The sequence below is a fragment of the Physcomitrium patens genome, chromosome 1 (assembly GCF_059467195.1).
Source record: "Physcomitrium patens ecotype Gransden chromosome 1, ASM5946719v1, whole genome shotgun sequence".
In the NCBI taxonomy this organism is placed as follows: domain Eukaryota; kingdom Viridiplantae; phylum Streptophyta; class Bryopsida; order Funariales; family Funariaceae; genus Physcomitrium; species Physcomitrium patens.
The window spans coordinates 22,534,854-22,540,786 of NC_143410.1; the positions used below are offsets into that span (position 1 = coordinate 22,534,854).

Here is a 5,933-nt window from a genome sequence, read left to right on the forward strand (position 1 = left end):
GCAAGCACATAAACACGTTGTATTTACTCTTGACAGACGTAATGGCAAGCCAGCTCTCAAATTCAAAATCCCGAGGAAAAATGATGACAAACCTGATTGCTTACGAGTCACCTGCAGTACACTTAACTACCGACAATGAAGTGCTTACGCAGCAAATGGCGAAGCAGGCTCACGACTAAATTAGCCCAACAAAATAACCACACAAAAATTTACTGTCTCGAAACTCGACAACCGGATCAAAAGAAAAAATGTACACCAAGATTTCAACCTTTAAACACTCACACCCCACACGAACCAAACTCTGTAAATCCAACGTCCCTTTACAATGAACACCGCAATTCTCCAACTACAAAAAACATATATAAAACTAAAAATTTTAAAAAAAAAAATCACATATAGAGATAAACTTAAATCACACTGACAAATAATCCGCACATCAACACCACATCAAAACAGAACGGATCCGCCACTAACCAAGAAATAAAATTCCCAAGATTTCCCAGGAAAAAGCCAAACCAATTCGAAAACTAACAAAATTATAGTTAAAGGAAAGGGGAGAAGAGGGGCAAACAGCGAAAACAGTTAAATAAATCTACCCTACTCTACCCTCCCACCCAATTCGAATCTCATTGCACAGATGCGTGTGACACAGAGAAACCGGGAAAACGATCCTGCAACGCACTCAATTGGCGAAACCCAAGAGCCCCGCCACCCGTCTCGTCCACCTCGGCGTCCCTTCCAAGGCCCCTTCTTCCTCCCTGAGTTCATGCTCTGTCCAAGCTGTCCCCCATTCAAAATCCGCGAAAGCTCTGGCGAAGAGTGGCAGCGATCTCCGCGACGGGTCTGGGCAGTGCGCATGGTCCTGCGTGGGATTTGGAAGGAGAGCGCGATCTCTCCTCTTTTCTTTTCCTTTTTTTTTTTTTTTTTTTTTTTTTCCACTAGTTTATGCCTTGTTTAAATGGGTTGCTGTCTCTCGCTCCCACGCTTTTCCTGCCCGTGGTGCGAACTCCTTCTCTCCCTCCTCTCCCTCCTCTCCCTCCTTGTCGAGCGTTTGAGTATGCTGCGATTTCGACAGACATTGGTCCGATTCGGTGCGGGTGTGTCATAACCCTGTGCCTCTCGGCGGGGGGCATTTTTCAAAAAAATTGCACTCTGTGCTGTCGCTACAGCAGACGATCACGCAAGGAGACCGAAACCCTAATTGCTGTAGGGCCCTTCCTTCAATGGCCCACTGCTGAATTGATTAATTCAACCCAAGCCTGAACCGATTTTTTTTTTTTTTTTTTTCGTTTCCCTCTCTCTTTCTTCACCACGCGGCCATTGCTTGGCACTCTCCATTCAAATTAACTCTTCATTTAATTCTTTTGAATACGTCTCAGTGCCTTCACTTGCTGCAATTCTCTTTAATGTCATATCCCCACTTCGTTCCTTTCTCTTTTTCTCCCCTTTTTTCTTCTTTTTTCAGCATCTATTAATATTATTGGCAAATACCAAGTAAATTGGATGTGTTGTGGGACCCACTTTGCTTGTTTTTGTTATTGTTGCACAGTGATTCAAAGCAACAGAACAATAAGGGCAACTGCGTTTGAGAAGGCAATTTGAGATACTACAGTGGATGTAAGTCATTCTTTCAGTAGTATAGAAATTGGAATTTGCTTTAACATTTACACACGAAACACTAAGTTTGTCAAACCATGTTAGAATGTACATACCACGTGTCAACTTTATTGCACAATAGGCAAAGTGGAACCCCAAACAGAAAAACTTTAAAAGTTCACCATCTATGCTTTGAAAATGAAACTTTTCACCTACGGGAGGCAGTAGCTTGGATGAACCCCAAAACCAATTATTAACTGGGGCATAATCCTCATTCTCTGTCTCCAATTCCAACACAAACCAACCCTAATGTGACCCCCCCCCTTTCAAATTGAAACCCTTGCACTAATGGTTGGCTTCATTAGCAAATTAATCATTCCACTCTTAGGTTAGAAAAATCCAGGTGTGTCACCCATGGCTAAGGCTGATGATCCAACCACCACACTTCAAAATTGCTCTTTGTTCACTACCATTCATCCTTCCAGAACAGTTATTAGGGAGAAGACTTTGTGGAAGTGGTGGTGTGGAGTTTATTAAACATTCAAGTCCTTAAGTCAACCATACCAATGTAAGAAAAAATTGTGTCTGGGCTTTCAAAGTTGAACAAACATGCAGAGTGTATATGTATGTATAAAAAGCAACAAACATGCAAGTTTGTTTATTCATTTGTTGTCCATGGTTACTAGTTACTATGCAGGAGTTTCTTTTTGAACTGTTGCACACACACAAGTACATAGTTTCAGTATATTTCAACATTCAATAATAAGCAACTGTACATGCACAAACTTACTCAACCTACATAATTGGTGTGGACTATATTCTTTCAATAACTATTTCTGTTTCCTTTTTTTTTTGTGTGTTTTTATGTACGTTTCAAGAAAATTGAAAAAGAATTAATTCTTAATTTCATACTGGTATGTACAACGAGGCCATTACGTATTCATCCATGGTAGTCCAGAACCCTATTCTCACCGCCGTGGAGTGACTATTTCTAAACCCTCTGGCTGCAGAGATTGCGGGAATGGCGAAGGGGCCCACTCACAGGGAGCCAGCCATGAGTGGCTGAGGTGTGTGCCTTCAGGGCAGTGGAGGACGGGCCGGGCTGGATTGGGCAGGGTCGGGCTGGGTTCCTTGTCTCCCCACCCCCCACGCCTGGTTTCTGGATCCACCACCACCGCCCCAATCGAGGCGGAGACTGGATTTGAAATTTTGCTCTCCAATCGAAGCCGGTGCCTCACGTCTGCGGAAGAGAATCCGAGGGAGAGGGGGAGGGCCAAGCCCACGAGGGGAACAAATGCAGTGTGTCTGTGTCTTCTGTGTTGTGTGTTCTCTCTGCGTGCACTGCCCTTCCTCATCTCCGTCCATCTACCCTTATGTGAGAATTTTTAACGGGAGAGTAAAGAACGCAGGGGAATTTTATATTAAAATTTAAATGTATTTTAACAACAAGTGGTAAAAAATTTAAGAATATATATATATATATATATATATAAATGGGGAAATGATAAAATGATCCAAATTTTTACTAAATCAACTTGCATGTTTAAACCATCATTGTACCCTTTCAACCCTGTCCCCATTCCCCTATATATATTATTCATTTTTTTCTTTTATTTTTCTTTTTGGGCAAAGTCTGGTGAACAATAGATTCATTGATAGAAACAACAATGGAAAATACACAATTATTTTTCTTGGTTTTTTTTACTGATGCTCGAATAAAATAAATATATGTACTTTTTTGAAGAATTCATCCACGAAGAAAATAATAATGAAACATTAGAACATGTTGATGATGTTGTTGTTGTTGTTGTTTTTTTTTTTTTTTTTTTTTTAATACTATTTGAGGAAAAATCTTGATACACATGGATTACGACTTTGTTTGAAACAAATCCTTGTTAATAAGAATATGTTGAAAAAAATTAGTTGCTATACTATTTTTTATCAAATCATAATATTTTCTCAACATATAAATAGCATCGATATGCTATTTATACTTGAATAAAATTATTGGATGTATTGTATCTGAACACAACTTTTATTTTTTTTTATTTGTAAAGCTAAAAAGGTGATATTCCTACATAAATTCTATCCAGTAGCCACTCTGTATTGCTAACAATAAAAGATGATTTACCTTTTTGCTTGTAAACCACAAAATCCAGACCCTGACAAAATCTCTCTCCCCCTAAAACAATACTCACCAAAAGCAGGAAAGAAAGAAAGAGGGATACAAACATGAAAAAAATAAAAAATAAAAATATGATGTTTTACATATTGAGTATTGTGATTACTATTATCACTATTAATAGTTTAAAATTGATGGCAACTCTTCATTTCATTCCACATGTCACATCTTGACAAGCAGAGTATGATAAGAGTAGTTTAACATGTTGGTCCACAGCAAATGCTGCACCCCAGAAGTTATCATTATCATTATTATGACATACACATACATTTTTTAAAAATAAAATATGGTTTTTCTTTCGTAGATTCGATTGGCTTCAAAAACTTTGCACAAAAGCTGGAAAACCCCTTTAAATAATTGACAATTACCTGTAAAAATACTAATAATTGGGGTAATTAACTATGCCAATTATTGGAAATTTTATAATTCTTTGCGAGTAAAAAGAAATTGTGCCACACATCCTGCTTGAAATGGTTGTTATCAAAGTACTTGTCACAGTACATTATGTACCCATTATAGTTCTATGTTGTTACAAACATTATTATTTGCGCCTACATAAATTCAAATTCAAGGGCAATGATAACACAAGGATTTAATATTCAGGCATTTGAATCTTCCATTCAAATGTGCTGAATGAGCACAAAGACACAAAAGCAACCCTGATGTATTTTGATGGACTCCAATTATAATATGAACCAGTTTTACAATGCTAACATTTGGGTTGTTCTCATTTTTTAATAATAAATTATATCGATGTTCCTTGTAATGTGGTCAATTACTTTCCTGTACTGTTAAAAGACTAACCATTTAGCCCAGTACATAGGGAAATGTTATAATAACCCAGACTTTTGTTGAATTGACCCACTTGTCTAAACCATCATTGCACCACGTCCCCGTTCCCCATTTCCCCGTTCCCATCCCCGTTCCGCCCGTTCTCAGCCCATGCCCCCCGTCCCGACTCCCGTCCAGAGTGCTGACCGAACTAGTGCTTGAGAGCAGCATTGATCTGAAGCTTCATGGAGTGGAGCCTCTTGGAGAGAATTTGTCACTAACCTTCACTGTCTGTGCACACACACGTTGCAGTGAAGTCGGCCAGTTCGCACAGGACTACGGAGTGCGCTTGTATGTATGTACGCTCAAACCTCGCTTGATTGTAGTTGATCGGTTTGCAGTGTGTATTTGACTTATTTACAACCTAATTTTCATTTTTGTTCTGTTCGCAGGATTACCAAGGAAATTGAGGAACGGTGATGCTACAGAATTTCAGATCTCTTTCACAATCGAGTACCGATATTCTTTATTATGATCGAATGGCTTCATCCTACTATAGAGCCCATTATGCTTGTTGTGTATTCAGATTCGGATTCAGTGGATTGACTGTCATTCGTGTGGGCCATTACACTCTATAAATATAAAACGGATGAATCTGACAATGCTCTCGTTGCACTATCCATTACGCTTGTATCTAAGAATGCATTTTATACTGCGTGCTTCAAAAGCTGAGGCATTCCATCAAAGGTATTCGCACAAGGTAATTCTTCATAAAGTATTAACAAATGCCTCCAAATTTATATCTGATTTGAAGCTGCTTTAAAATCGAACCCTGCGTCGTTGGATGTTTCTTTCCAAATAAACTGTACAATGAAGTACAGACAAGATAAAAATGAACTTAAACGATAATGAAAGCGGTAATTGGCATGTGTGTCTCTCTTCGGTACTTTGCACTAATTGTATCACATCATATTATGGAAGTAATGCTCTATGATATAGGAAAAAACAATTTAGAATTCTATATACAACAGGGCCCAATCAGAGACGAAGAGAAACAGGTCAAGCTATTGGAAAGGAGCAGCTGGGTTATATTACAAAATCTATTTCAAACTAATTTTATTTTGATGATATAGAAAATGTTTTGTATTGTGGAAGTCATTGCATTGGGCAATATCATGTTATGGAGGTCAAACAATTTGTTAGCTATTCAACTCAAATGTAGAGAAGGAGAAAACCAACCATTCCTGCAAGGCTTGCCGCAGTTCTCATATTCATGCAGGTGCTAAGTAACTCCAAAACCACGATCATATTCGAAACATGTAATTTCCTACATCCCGAAGGCTGCAGCGTAACAAAGATATGAAGTTAGATGTTCTCAGCTTCC

At 38.6% G+C, this 5,933-nt stretch overlaps 1 long non-coding RNA gene across 1 annotated transcript; it reads left to right on the forward strand.

Moving 5' to 3' along the window:
- Nucleotides 1-4,771: 4,771 nt before the first annotated feature.
- Nucleotides 4,772-5,295, forward strand: LOC149989942 (uncharacterized). Its single transcript, XR_016505089.1, has 2 exons — nucleotides 4,772-4,904; nucleotides 5,002-5,295. It is a non-coding gene; the product is annotated as an uncharacterized LOC149989942 (long non-coding RNA).
- The last annotated feature ends 638 nt before the right edge of the window (nucleotides 5,296-5,933 follow it).